At 35.8% G+C, this 15738-nt stretch overlaps 1 protein-coding gene across 2 annotated transcripts in view; it reads right to left on the bottom strand.

The window, feature by feature from the left end:
* The window catches only part of MUSK (muscle associated receptor tyrosine kinase), a 176254-nt gene that overhangs the window by 135780 nt on the left and 24736 nt on the right, over positions 1-15738 (bottom strand). The window lies entirely within an intron of this gene.

Below are 15738 nucleotides of genomic sequence, written 5' to 3'. Positions count from 1 at the left end.
TTTGTGGAATCATTTGGAGAGGTGGAGAGACTTCGAGCTAATGGAGGGCAGACCAAATCAGCACAAAGGAAAGGAAGAACACAAATAAGATCAGGGTGAGATAAAGAAGATTTTCAGTCCACAGATACTTTATCTTTCTACTTCTTCTGAGACCTCCTCTATGGAAATTCCCACTATTAAAAAACAACAACACAACAACACACCTTCCCCAAGCCCTTTGCCTTCTGCCCCACTCCAACCAAGAAGAAGAATGATATAACCTGAAAAAAGAATTCACCGTCTGTAGTGTTGTCACCTGCTATTCGAAGCATTGTTTTATGTGTCTAGTCATATACTATCAGATGCTATTAATAAATACATGGCCATTAATGGTGAACTGTCAGATCTTATTACTTTGGGTGGTGGCATGATTGAGATGAGAGAAGTAAATTGAAAAAAGGAAGCTTAAGTGAATTGACAAGAAAGTTTTGATGTTTTGACAATATTTCCCACACCATACGCCCCCAGACTACAACTTGTAAGGGAAAGCATGTGATTCAGAAGTAACGGGTCTGCCATCTGGTGGTCAAATAACATATAATGTCGTCCCCACAATCATACACCCCACCATCCCTTCCCGTAGATTGGTTAAGTAATTGATACATCAGATGAAAATCTGCTCTCTCTGAAATAGTAGAGAACAAGAAAAAGAGCCTAGGCTAGTCACAGTTGTCACTAAATGCACCTTTAGTTCTGCATAAAGGCATAATGTAAAGGTAAAGAGTTTTATAGATCATAAATAACTATATGAATGTCAGTTAAAATAATTATTATAACTACCATTTTAACATGGGGAGCTTGAAGAATAGTAGTGCCATTGGTAGAAATAATAAACCAGAAACAGATTTAGAAGGGAGGATTATAAACTTGGTTTGGGAAATGTTGAATTGTAGGTGGTAGTGAGTCAACCAAATAGAGATTTCTTGTGGACAATTAGAGATATGGATTTGGAGGTGAGATGAGAGGCCAGAGGAAGAGATAAAAATCACAGGGCTACCTGGTAATGACTGAGGTGAGAGAGGTTCATGAAATTGGTTATAGCAAAAGTAAAACTATTGAGCTTTAAAGGACTGGGGTTCAAATCATTGCTTCATCATTTACTACCTGCATGATCTAGAATAACTTCTAGAATATCTCATAACTTCTATCAATCATGGTTTTCTCACTGGTGTAGGAAACCACGAATGCTATTTTCATGGATTACATTTCCCAAACAGTTTGTGAGCAAAAGTTGAGTTTTGAAAGTAACTTCCTTTCATTTCCAAGATGTATGAGGACTGATTCATATTTATAAGAATAAGAGCCATTCAGCAATTGAGAAATGATCAAAGGATATGAACAGGCAGTACGGGAAGAAATCTAAGCTGTCTATAGCCAAGGGCAGTGGGGGAAAGATGGTCTAAATCACTAATAATTAGAGAAATATAAATTAAAGCAATTATCAGGTTCCACTTCATATCTATCATATTGGCAAAATTGTCCAAAAATGACAAATGTTGGAAGGATTATGTAAAAACAGGTATACTAGTGTGTTGTTGGTACTATGAATTGATGTAATCATTGTGGAAGGCATTTTGAAACTATACCTCCAAAGTTACTAAACTGTACATACCCTTTGACCCAACATTACTATTAAGTCTGTACTCCAAAGAGATCAAAGAAAAATGAAAAGATCCTATATGTATAAAATATTTATGGGAGAAGTTTTTATGGAGGCAAAGAACTGGAAAGTAATTACCCAGAGATGGAACAATTAGAGAGATGGGAGGAAAACTAGGTGGTTTTTTTTTCCCCACCAAAGCAAAGTGAAGTCTCTGCTTAAAAAAATAAAGGAGCAAAAATGTGCACTGATGCAAGATGTTCAAGGAAGAAGACAGAAGAAAGTCTTGTCAACTATAACAACACTAAAATTTGAGAGAGAATTTTCAATAGCATTGAAGGGCAAAAACTCCAAATTACAAGGGATTAAGGAAAGACTTAAGGGCAGCTAGGTGATGCAGCAGATAGAGTACTGTACCTGGAATCAAAAAGACCCATCTTCCTGAGTTCAAATCTGGCCTCAGATACGAGATATGCGACCCTGGGCTAGTCACTTAACCCTTTTTGCCTTAGTTTCCTCATCTATAAAATGAGTTACGGAAGGAAAGGACAAACCATTCTAGTATCTTTGCCAAGAAAACCCCAAAAGGGGTCACGAAGTCAGACAGAATTGAAAATGACTGAATAAAAGGAAAGAGTAAGTGATGGCTAATTGGAGATACCAACTTTATACTTTTCAAGGGGGTTAGCAATGAAAGAGAGGAAAACAGGTAATTACAGCTAACTAAAGTAGAAGAGTAGGGGGAAATCCTTTTTAAAAAAGAATTGTTGAAAATTGTGGGATCTAGATGCAGATTGAACCACACTATTTCTACTTTTTTTGTTTTTATTTTTTGAGGTTTTTCCCTTTTGTTCTGATTCTTCTTTCACAGCATGACTAATGCAGAAATATGTTTAATGTGATTGTACATATATAACCTATATCAGAATGCTTGCTGTGTTAGGGAAGGGAGAGGGAGGGAGAAAAATTTGGAATTAGAAATCTTATAAAAATAAATGTTGAAAAGTATCTCTACATGTAACAAGAAAATAATTGTGATTATTTAATACATTAATATTTAACACATTAATATTTAATAATTATCTATTATTTAAAATGCTATTAGAGAACAAAAGAAAGAAATAAAAGAGAAAAAAGAATTCTTGAAAAATGAGCATCATTGAGGCAGATGGGGAAGAAGTACCAAGAAGGGGGCAAATCTGAGATTGCAGAAGAAGCTATGATATAGGGAGCAAAAGTCCTAGAAGACACAGAAAGAATTAGCATCAAAGACTGAATTTGAGATTAGATTCCATGAGGGACAAGAACTAAATTAGAAAATCTGATAGCAAAAGAAAGAGAATATGTTTCTTTCGTTTTTGTTTTCACTATGTGCCCCTCCTTTTGCCCTCTTTCATTCATTCCTTCTGCACTGGTTGTTTTGGCAAACTTTGTGGGATTCTAGAAGTTTAAAGCAATGAAAAATTTGCCAGCATGGACATTTTTTGGTTAAGTCATTTTACACCCAACAGATCTTACAATAAAGTCCTCTTTGGTCACCCCAGATTGATGTCATTTCTCTCTCCTTAGAGTTAATATATAAATTATTTTCTTTAATATTCATCTGGAAATTAACCAGGGGCATATACCTTTAGGATGCCAAAACATTCTTTTTTTAAAAAAAGGTCCCATCTTTTTTTAAAAAAAAATTTGTTACATTTTGAGTTCTGAGCTATCTTTCTCCCTCCCTCCCAACCCCACACTAGAGAAGGCCAACATTTCATACATACATACATACATACATAAAACCATACACTACATATGTACATATATCAGTTCTTTTTTGGAGGTAGACAGTATCTTCCTTCATAGGTCCTTTTAGGTTGACTGGAATATTCATATTACTCAGAATAGCTTAGTCATTCAGTTACTCTTCAAACAATATTGCTGTTACTGTAAACAATGTTCTCTTAGTCTGCTCATTTCACTCTTCCTTATTTCATGAAAGTTTTTCAATATTTTTGTAAAAATAAACCTCCTCATCATTTCTTATAGCACAGGTATTCTATCACAGTCATGTACCACAATTTATTCAGCCATTACTCAGTTGATGGATATCCCATCAATTTCTAGATTTTTGCCATCATAAAGAGATCTGCTATCATTTTTTTTTTTTTTTGGTGGGGCAATGAGGCTTAAGTGACTTGCCCAGGGTCACACAGCTAGTAAGTGTCAAGTGTCTGAGGCCGGCTTTGAACTCAGGTACTCCTGAATCCAGGGCCGGTGCTTTATCCACTGCGCCACCTAGCTGCCCTTATAAATACTTTAGAACAAATAAATTATTTTCCTTTTTTCCCTGATCACCTTGAAAAATAGACCTATTACTGGTATTGCTGGGTCAAAGGCATACAGTTTTATAACTCTTCAGGCATAATTCCAGACTGCTCTAAAAATGGTTAGATCAGTTCATAATTCCACCAATAGTGTAGGTGTCCCAATTTTTCCATATCCACTTCAACATTTGTCATTTTCCCCTTCTATCATATTAGCCAATCTGATAAGTATAAGATGGTATCTCAGAGTTGTTTTAATTTGTGTTTCACTTGACACTTTCTAGCTATGTGACCCTGGGCAGGTTACTTAACCCTCATTGCTCTGAAACTGAGGAAATATTAATTGTTTGTGGATGGGCCGAGCCAATATAATAAAAATAACAATTCTACCTAAATTAATCTACTCATTCAGTGCAACCCCAAACTACCTTAAAAAGACTTTATTGGGTGGGCAGCTAGGTGGCGCAGTGGATAGAGCACCGGCCCTGGAGTCAGGAGGACCTGAGTTCAAATTCGGCCTCAGACACTTAACACTTACTAGCTGTGTGACCCTGGGCAAGTCACTTAACCCCAATTGCCTCACTAAAAAACAAAAAAAAAAACAAACAGAAAGACTTTATTGGGCAGCTAGATGGCGCAGTGGATAGAGCACCGGCCCTGGAGTCAGGAGGACCTGAGTTCAAATCCAGCCTCAGACACTTGACACTTACTAGCTGTGTGACCCTGGGCAAGTCACTTAACCCCAATTGCCTCACCAAAAAAAAAAAAAAAAAAAAGACTTTATTGACCTAGAAAAATAGTAACAGAGTTCATTTGGAAGAACAAAAGGTCAAGAATATCAACGGGATTAATGGAAACATGTAAAGGAAGGAGGTCTAGTGGTACCAGACCTTAAACCGTATAATAAGGTGGTAATTATCAAAACTGTCTACTACTGGCTAAGAAATAGAAATGTGGATCCATAGAATAGAATAGATGTACAATACACAGTAGTAAATGGTTATATTAACTTTGTGTTTGATAAATGTAAATAAAGATTTAAGCTTTGGGGATAAAAATTCAATATTTGGTAAAAAATTTTTGGGAAAACTGGAAAGCAGTCTATCAGAAATCTAAATATACACGAATATATTTACCAAGATAAGGCCAAAATGGAAGCATGACCTAAACATAAAGGGAGATATCATAAGTAAATTAAAAGAACATGAAACATGTTACCTATAAGATTTATGTATAGAATTGGAAGCTTACAATGTCTCAAGGAAAAAACATCAATAGAACCTTTTATTTTTTTTTTAAAAGAAATTAACCAGATACTACCTTGTAACACCTCTCCTATTGTCTTCTTGAATTGTTATTGATGTAAGTTATGGTAGTAATGGTCTATACACTCCTTTCCAAGTAAAAAACTTGTCAAACTAACATTCCCTATTTTGGGGAAATCCTTCTTGACATTCAGTCTAAATATCTCCTCCCTATCATTTCCAGATTCATAATTAAATTCACTGTAATAGCAATAGCTTTAAGGTCAAAAACTTTACTAGGAAAAACTGAAAGACTTTAAATGAGGAGTTCTTAAGCTGTTTGTGTGTATGTGTGTCCTAGACCCCTTTGGCAGTCTGGTAAAGCCCTTGGACTCTGTCTCAGAATAATGTCTTTAAATACATAAAATACATAGAATTACAAAAGAAACCAATTATGTTGAAATGCATTTCTCAAAATATTTTAAAAACAAGTTTGTGAACCCCATTATGAACCCCTGCTCTAAAGTAGGTTTAAGAAAAAATAAATCTAAACTGGCTTTATAAAAAATAATCACATTGTATACGGTTGAACATGCAAATAAAAATCCTCTACTCAGACCCAATAGCAATATCTAAATCCATGTAATTTCTTCCTAAATGGTGCCTTTGTCAAATTTGACAAATTTCAGTAAGCAAATTTATTGGAGTATGGGGTTATAAATTATGGTACATGTGACCCCTTTTTGATTTGATCAAACCATGGCAGAGCAATTAAAATTCAGTCTTACTAGGTGATTATGATGGATAAATTTAAGTCCTACGATCTCTGCACTAAACCAAAGAAGGTAAGCAGACTCCCTCACCTAACCCAACTTCCCACCCACACACGATTTCTGTCCTCTCTCCTCACAAAAAAAGTTATATTTTTTAAAGCAGCAGAAATATCCCCTAATACTCATTAATACCTGGAAAACCACAAGTAAGAAGGCCTATCTCTGACATTCTGAAAGGCAGGAGACTGACTCTGGACAGTAGAAAGCATCATTGTTCACTCTGACTGGATCTTTGGACAGTGAGAGAATGTTAAGTATCTGCAAATGTTGTTGTTATGAGTTGTATTATTGCCAAGAGAATAGAGCCAGATAAGCATTTCGGTTCCATTTCAGTATGGGATTAACTGCCTGTAATTTGGCTCAGGTTTTGCACCAGAATAAGCCAACAACATAAATAAGGGTTTGATTACAAGTTTGGACCAGTTAGAATCAATTCCTCCAAATATCAGCTCAATATATGAACCTCTCTTATAACTCCCTCTCAGCAAATGAAATAATAAGAGTATTTGAACTAATGGTGGCTTTCAAGAAATAAAGATAGGCCCAATTCTGTTCTTATTCTCAGAGTTCATGCCCCAGCATGGTGTGTTAGAGGTGAAACAGTTATAATGAAGTCCCTTTGGTACTTCCAGTAATAAACCCCTTGGATGGTATCCAAAGTAGGCCCACCTTATCCTCAATCGACTTTTGGGGGGCAGGGGGAGGTAGGTTCTGATGTATTTTTGGTAACTCATTTATGTAAGACATAATGTTTAAATGTGAGTTGGAAAGTCAATTACTGGCTCTGATCATTCAGCCTTTTTAAAGGTATTTTTCAGAAGTTAACATACACTTAAGAGTTATTACAGGCATCATAGCTTACAACAAGGAACAGCAAGATCATAATTAATGCAAGGAATTTGGGCAAAGCTAATATGTAAACCTGTGCTAAACACAACTGAGCTAAGACCTACTTAAAGAGCTGAAATCATCTATCAAGACATGGTCCATACCCCCTATCTAGTGATTATATCCCATGTATTAATCCCTTTTTGACAACACCTGGGAAAGGATATTCTTGAGAATTCCTGAAAGGTTACTCCTCAATCTCTATAAGTTCCTCAATGTTTAAAATCCTAACCAGTCCTTATTAATGAAGCCAGAGTTCAGTGATTCAATAATCATTTGTTAAGCACTTAATATGTCAGACATTATCCTAGGTGACCCTCCAAGGGGTTACAATCTAAATGACGGAGACAATATGTATATACACAATATGTATATAGATACAGTAATTTTTTTTTAAAAGGAAGGCATTAGCAGAGGGCGAACTGGGAAGGGTTTCATGAGGAAGCTGGCACTTGAGCTAAGTCTTGAAGGAAATGGGATTCTTAGAGGCAGAGGAGACAAGAGAGTACATTCCATGGAAATCGAGGGAATGCCCATCAATAGGGGAATAGCTAAACAAGTTGTGGTATATGAATGTAATGGAATAATATTGTGCTGTAAGAAACAATGAGCAGGAGGAGTTCAGAGAAACCTGGAAGGACTTACATGAACTGATGCTGACTGAGAGGAGCAGAACCAGGAGAACATTGTACACAGTAACAGCAACATTGTGTGATGAACAATGGGGATAGACTTGGCTCTTCTCAGCAGTGCAACAATCCAAAACATTTTCAAAGAACTCATGATAGAAAATGTTCTCAACATTCAGAAAAAAGAACTGTGAATTAATTATGAATGCAGATTGAATCATATTGTTTCTAATTTTGGACTGTTTTTTTCCTTCTTGTTTGAGGTTTTTCCTTTGTGCTCTGATTCTTCTTTCACAAGATGACTAATGTAGAAATATGTTTGATGTGATTGTACATATACAACCTATATCAGAGTGCTTTCCATCTTGGGGAGGAGGGAGGGAAGGGAGGTGGGGAGAAAAGAAAAATTTGGAACTAGAAATCCAGTGAAAACAAATGTTGAAAACTATGCTTATATGTAATATGTAACTGGAAAATAATAAAATAAAATTTTTAAAAAGAGAGTACATTACAGGTATGATAAAATTCTATAAAATAATCATAATCAATTTCATCACAGTTTTTTCTCAATGTAAGCATATGAACCCCATTAAAGGTAAAGGTTACTTTAGATACAATAATAATGTATGATGACAAACCATAATTTAAATGTTTAACCAAAATGTTTTCCTACAACAGTGATAGATCTAGTTTGAAAAAACAAATACTTCATAGTTGTCACCAAAATAGCAGAATCTCAATCATATTTGATTATTTGAAATCAGTGGAAGGGTAGACTTGGTGGAAAAGAAGTAATTTAGGGTATGTGAGCATCTTTGAATATCAACAAAACATATAGCTACATGAATATCCATATAAAAGAAGGGGAAAGCATGATTGAGAAGATTGAAGGGAAAAACTAAAACAACATTAAGGTGAGAATGGTCCACCAAGTGATTTATGGAAAGGACAATTTCTAAAATGAGCAATTTTTCATAAATTAACAATCACTTTCAGGCAATGTTTCTATATTTTTCTCAAATGTGGTCAGTGATTATCAAGAATGCTAGGGGCAGCTAGGTGGCACAGAGGATAGAGCACTGGCCCTGGATTCAGGAGGACCTGAGTTCAAATCCGGTCTCAGATACTTGACACATACTAGCTGTGTGACCCTGGGCAAGTCACTTAAACCCGACTGCTTCACCAAAAAGTAAAAATAAAAAAAAAAGAATGCTAGACATAGAAGACATTTCCAGCCACTAGACCAGTTGAAGGAAATAGAGGATGGGTTCTTGATGTCAACAGAGAGAAAAGAAATAGTGAGGGGGAACTTCAGCTCCCTAAAATCAGGTTGAAGTGTCCTGTAGGTAAAACTATAGCTGACAATAAATTCTTACCTTGCCTTCTGGATAATTTCTTGTCTCAGAAGGTAAACGGCTGGGGGGGGAGGGGCGGGGGAGTGAGTAGAACCTCATCCAGGTTCTGACAATAAGGAAGAAGTGTTGCTGAAGTAGAAATTACGGTAAGCTTGGAAGAAAATGTGGCATTTCCTGTGGCACTTCTTGACTGTTAAGGAGAACAATGGGCATAGTCTGAAATATGATCTAGATATTGGGAGCAAAATTTAAAGAGCTAAGAGAATCAAAAGTGGACTCGCAGGGTCTGAGGCCTTAAAAGCAATAGCAGCTCAAAGTGGGTGGTATGTTTCCAAAAATTAAATGCTATTTGGAGTAAATGACCCTGATGAAAATCCAAAGAAGATGTCTAAAGAGATGAATGTGACTGCACAGGTATTGATGAGTGCAGGTAGTGTAAACAGACCTAAGAGAAGGAAGTCAATCAAAGATTTTTAAAGAGTGTTGATTAAGGGAGCAATCTTGAAATCAATGGAAGTCCCTACTGGTGTGCCACATGGCAATGTAATTGGCCCTATTCTGTTTCACATTTATATCAGTGATATAGATGAAGACAAAGATGACATATTTATCAAGTTGGTGAATGGCATTATGGCTAATGTAGGGGATAACAAAGCCAGAATCCAAAAACTTCTCGTTAGGCTGCAATAATAGAGTAAATTTAATAAAATTATATTTTAATGGGGTTAAATGTAAAGTACTTCACTTGATTTTTTTTTTTTTTTAGTGAGGCAATTGGGGTTAAGTGACTTGCCCAGGGTCACACAGCTAGTAAGTGTTAAGTTTCTGAGGCCGGATTTGAACTCAGGTACTCCTGAATCCCGGGCCGGTGCTCTATCCACTGCGCCACCTAGCTGCCCCTTCACTTGATTTTAAAAATAATTTGAGTAAGCACTGAATAAGGAGGAGATGCCTAGAAAGCAGATGTTATCTAATCTTTGTGTACATTAATATAATGATAATCTTCAACATGGTGAAAGTAGGAGCTACACAGTACTCTTCTCTGTTTCCAGATGCCACCTGGAATACAGTACCTAGATCTGGCAGCCACATTTCAGAAGAAACAGACAAATTAACTAATATTTTTGAAAAGGAAGACTATCTTGGAGAAGGAACTAAAACCCAGGTTATACATAGTTCAACAACTGAAGGAAATAGAGACAGACAATAAAAAAAAGACTTTGTCTAGACTTTATTACTCTTAAAATATTTGAAAAAAAATATTTGAAATTTATTTTAGCTCAATGTAAGAAGAAACTTCCTAAATTAGACTTGAACCAAATTAATTTGGATCGTCTTATAAAGAAAGGAGCCCCCATTTCTGAAGGTCTTCAAGGAAAATCTACATTATAATTTTTTTGGATAGAGTAAACAATTTTTAGGCAGATAGGTGGCTCAGTGGATAGAGAGAGCACTGGGCCTGGAGTCAGGAAGACCTGAGTTCAAATGTGGCCATAGACTTATACTAGCTGTGTGGCCCTGGCCAGCTCACTTAACCTCTGTTTGTCTTGATCCACTGGAGAAGGAAATGACAAACCACTCTAGTATCTTTGGGACAGCTAGGTGGTACAGTGGATGGAGCAGTAGGCCACGAGTAAAGAAGACTTATCTTCCTGAGTTCAAATGTAGCCCCAGACACTCAGTAGCTATGTGACCCTAGGCAAGTCATTTAACTTTCCCTCAGTTTCCTCATCTGTTACATGAGCTGAAGAGGGAAATGGCAAACCACCCCAATATCTTTGCCAAGTAAATCCCAAATGGGGTCATGAAGAGTTGGGCATGACAGAAATGACTGAACAAATACAATATTTATGCATTATGCTTTGGGTGGGGATTGGACTAGATGTTTTAGAGATTATAGGATTCATGTTAGTGTTAATATCCAGAGACAGCATCTGGGTATTAAGAGTTCTGTGGAAGGATATAGATTGTGTATTACTCTGTGTATGAGGGATATAATTTAATCCACAATGTGACCAAATTGATTGATCAGCAAGTACTTTGTTGTTCATTTTTGGATCATTTTGGATTTCATGGAATTGACCAGACAGAAAACAAATGATCAAGGCTACACTAGTAAAACTTTAACAACCATTTCTAAGAAAGAAAAGGAAAAGCATACATGGCACTTTTACAGTTTAATCTGAATTATTAACAAATTCTCTTAAGTCAAATAATAAGAAAATAACTCAATAAATCAAGGTCTGATTTGTGATTGTTGATTTCAAAAGTAGTATAAATACACACACTGAAATTTTAAGAAGCGGTTCTTTCCAGCTGGTTCAGGCTGACTCCAGCACACCACTACAAAGGACCCAATAAAGATGATTCTGGAGCAACTAACCGATTTAGGGGTTAATTCTTGAGATCTGGGTTTGTTTGACAGTGAGTCATTTTGGTTGGGAGGGCAATGAAAGCACTAGAATTGACCCAGTTGATCTGAGCCAGTCCTGAAATAACCTCAACTCCATGGAAGACATTTTTTCATTCCTAGATGTTGGACTACCCACAAATAGTGACCTAATACATTCTCTATGGGTTTTTGTTGTTTTCCTCCATTCCACAATTTTTACAAGTAGTAAATTATTTATATGACTTCCATAAACCTCATCACACTTAGAATAATTTTTTTTACCATATTTAAGATTTTCATCTAAAGAAATGTCTGTCAAGGATTGAGAGTTATGTGGAGGATACCCACAAAATTTTTATAACACAATATGGAAAAAGACAAAGGGTGTGTGTGTGTGTGTGTGTGTCAAAATCAATTGGAGGCAGAAATTAATTAGGATATAAGCCAGAATGGCACTTAAAACTTTCCAGGGAGAAATGACCGAGATAGAAAATGGAGAGGCAATGGGACATGACACCAAGACACTTAGAGTTTTCTCCTCCAGTCACTGAGAGAACTGATTCAATCATACCCTGTATCACAACCCCTGAACTCCCTGGTATAGAAGATATCTGTGGATGAAAATCAGAAACATCAGGAACTGGCAAGAACAGTTTAGTGCTGTTAGTTACTAATTCTTTTCCTTTCTTACCACAGGAAAGTTGGGGGGTTTGAATGTGAACCCCTGAACTGCATACTTTGACCACTCAGGATTTGGGCTTGCCTGTAGACTAAACAAGGTTTGAGCTGCTTTGTCTGAAAGAAGGCACTGCCCCAACAGGGGGCATTTCATATATTTTATCTTACTCTCTTATGGATTAGTGAAAAAATGACTATAGTTATGCTATACTTATGGGATTGACTGCATTGAAAAACTGAAGCAAAAGGAAGAGAGCAGAGTTTTCTGGTGGGTAAGTACTGAACCAAGGATTTAATTAGAGAAATACCCAGATACAACAATCGCTTAGACTAACAAGATGAGCAATATGCCCACAAAGGGGTAAAACTCAGAGACAGAGGTACCTAGCTCTCTGAGAGCCATAGAGAGCTCCTCCAAAGAGGCCTTTGGTGTTTAGTGGATCACTTAACTGCTAGCTGAACAGGTAGCTTGACAGCGCCTAGAACTTTTTACAGACTACCAAGTAAACACTTGGCTAGCACCACACTGCTGTGGTAAAACGTGTAGCATATACATTTGAATGAATGAAATTGGAACAGTTTTACACGAGAATGAATAGAGATGAAAGCTATGTTTGAATTTCAGGCAATTCTAATGTTAGCTTTTCTGTAAGGACCAGGGAATAACATTAACAGCTCTGCTTGATGGCCTCACATCCAGGGAATTTCCTAACTTGTTTTGGGGCTGTGTTCTAATCCATTCTGGAAACTTTAGTTTCTTCCCTCTCACTTTAGGCATGATTGGCTTTGAACATCTCCCAAGAATGTTAAAAATAATATACTCTCTTGTATTTCACAAGATTGACCACCCACCCCTTTTTGAAATTTCTTCTTCCCTTTGGTTCTGACATTGCACTCTCTTGGTTCTCTTTCTTAGAAAAAAAGTTGTCAGAATAGCAGATTTGGAGTGTTGGCAGGACTTTTAAAGTTTGCCTTATTTGTAGTTCTGCTTAGGCAAAGATGATTTCATATAAAAATATTTTTGTATTGAATCCCATTTAAATTTACACTAGGGGGTTGTTTTTGGAGTATGACTCCTAAAAAGTGAATGATTTTTTTGGTGAAATGAATATTTCTCCTTGGTCCACCCTCACTTCCCAATTCAAATTCCAACACAACCACTACAAAGATATTTAATCATCTCTCTTGCTTTCCTCAAAGAAACTACAAGTAGTTGATATTATGAGGAAGAACTAAGTTCAAATCCAGCCTCAGAAACATACTGAGTCACCCTGGAGAAGTCACCTAATTGCTGTTTGCAAAAAATAGAACTTGACCATAAAAAGTAACTACAGTGGTAGAGAAGACCAAGGCATAAACTCAGAAGAAAACAACTACAAGCAAAGTCTCAAAGAAAAAAAGGTAAATTGAACAAAAGCCCAACAAGAATCCCTAGAGATGCTTTAAAAGGATTTTAAAAACAAAATAAGAGAGAGAGAGAAAATTTGGAAAAAGAAATGAGAGTGATGCAAGAAAATTATGAAAAAGAGTCAACAGCTTGGTAAAAGAGGCACAAATAAGAAAGTAATACCTTAAAAACTGAACCTTCCAATTTGATAAAAGAGGTACAAAAATTCATTGAAGAGAAGAACTCCTTAAAAACAAAATTGTCCAAATGGAAAAAGAAGTACAAAACTCACTGAAAAAAATAATTCTAATCTAATAAATCTTAGGCAAGTGGAAGCTAATGATTTAATGAGACATCAAAATGCAATAAAACAAAGTCAAAAGACTGGAGAAAAAGAATGAAAAACCAAGAAAAAGTCAAAAGAATTTTTAAAAATGGAAAAATCAAAATAAAGGGAAAAAAGAATGAAAAAGATACATGAAATATCTCATCAGAAAAACAACTAGAAAATAGAGTGAGGAGAGATAATTGAAGAATGATTGAACTTCCTGAAAGCCATGGTTTTTAAAAAAAGATCCTAGACATATATTTCAAGAAATTATCAAGGACAACTGCCCTGATATCCTAAAACCAGAGGGTAAAAATAAAATTGAAAGAATCCACCAAACATTTCCTGAAAGAGACCCCAAAATGAAAACTCTTAGGAATATTATAGCCAAATTCCAGAGCTCCCAGGTAAAGGAGAAAAATATTGTAAGCAGCCTGAATGAAACAATTCAAATATTGTTGTGCCACAGTCAGGATTACACAAGATTTAGCAGCCTCCAAATTAAAGGAGTTGAGGGCTTAGAATATAATATATGGAAGGCAAGGAGCTAGAATTACAACCAAGAATTACCTTCTCAGTAAAACTACTGGGGGGGAAATAAATATTTAAAAGACTTTCAAGAATTCCTTATGAAAAGACTGAAATGAATAGAAAATTTGACATTCAAACACAAGACTCGAGAGAAGCACAAAAAAAGGTAAATATGAAAAATTGCTGTCATAATTACTTGTTATAAAACTCTGACATATAAAATTTTTAAGGAATAAGTACAAATTTAGGAATAAGATCTATTTAGTAAGTAGCTGCTATTAATAACCCATTTAACCAAATGGGTTAAACTTTTTACCAATAAGAAAAATGCAAATTAAAACAAGTCTGTGGTGCTACCTTACATTCATTAAATTTATAGCTACATATGATAAAATTCAACATTTTCTTGGGCTATTAAGAAATCAGCACTCTATTACATTTCTTAAGTAACTGTGAGTTGATGAAATCTTTCTGGAAAGGTATTTAACAAATGACATTTAAACCCACTATGGTTTGAAAATATAAAAGACAAATTTACTGAGAGAGACTTGCAAAACACCTAACTGAAGTGCAGGGGATATGATTTCCAGTCACTTTACTGCCATTGACTCGCTGAGAAATATTCTGAAACTCTCCGCATCTTAGTTTACTTAAGTGTAAAATTGATTTAAAATATTTATTCTCAACTCTCCCTTGGTGGGCCATGATTTTACAGGGAAGATCAACGAAATATTATCTATAAGGTATGCTATACTTGGCATGCTGATTTTACACATAGATAGAATGGATTATCGGCCCATAAGGTGTGATTTTAGGAGCACAGTGAGTCTCAAAATTCTATTCCCAGCCTAGCTATCTCATCCCCCATAAACAAAATCATCGATCTCATTGCTCTCTGATGCTTGAAATGTATAACTAAGAATAAAACCTTTCCTTCCACAGAGGAACATAAAGCTTAAAATGCAAATACCTCCCAAAAAGGTATACACATAAATAAATGTAAAGTGTAAAAAGGCAGTACCAATTCTCATCCTTACAACCATATGACCTGAGGTTAAAGACAATTGATACCTCATAAGGAGGTGCGTGGTATTATGGAATGGGGAGGCAACACAGTGTTTCAGAAATAGAACTAGTCTGGAAATCAGACAACCTGAATATTAGAACTGAGTCTGCCAGGAATGGGCTGTTTTACTTTGGATAAGCCTTTTAGTCTCTGGGCCTCCCTTTTGTTAGAGTAAGAATACTTTAATGAGAGAGATTAGGATTCAATGAAAAGAACATTGAACTTGTAGTTAAAAACCCAAGTTTGAAACCAAGTCTTAGTCATTTGATCTCTTTGAGCCTCAGTTTCCTCATTTTTAAAAGTAGGGTAAAAAAGTCTCTCTTATCAATCTCACAGGTACTTTCTACACTGTAATGAGCACTGTACATATGAGCTATTATTATCAAATGAAGAGGCTAGACTACTACTCTAAACCTGTGATTCTGTGACTAATGGAAAAGGTCTGTATTTGGAATC

Source organism: Dromiciops gliroides, chromosome 1 (assembly GCF_019393635.1).
Source record: "Dromiciops gliroides isolate mDroGli1 chromosome 1, mDroGli1.pri, whole genome shotgun sequence".
Taxonomy (NCBI): Eukaryota; Metazoa; Chordata; class Mammalia; order Microbiotheria; family Microbiotheriidae; genus Dromiciops; species Dromiciops gliroides.
The sequence above is the reverse complement of the archived record's forward strand: the minus strand, read 5'-3'. Positions and strand labels throughout refer to the sequence as shown.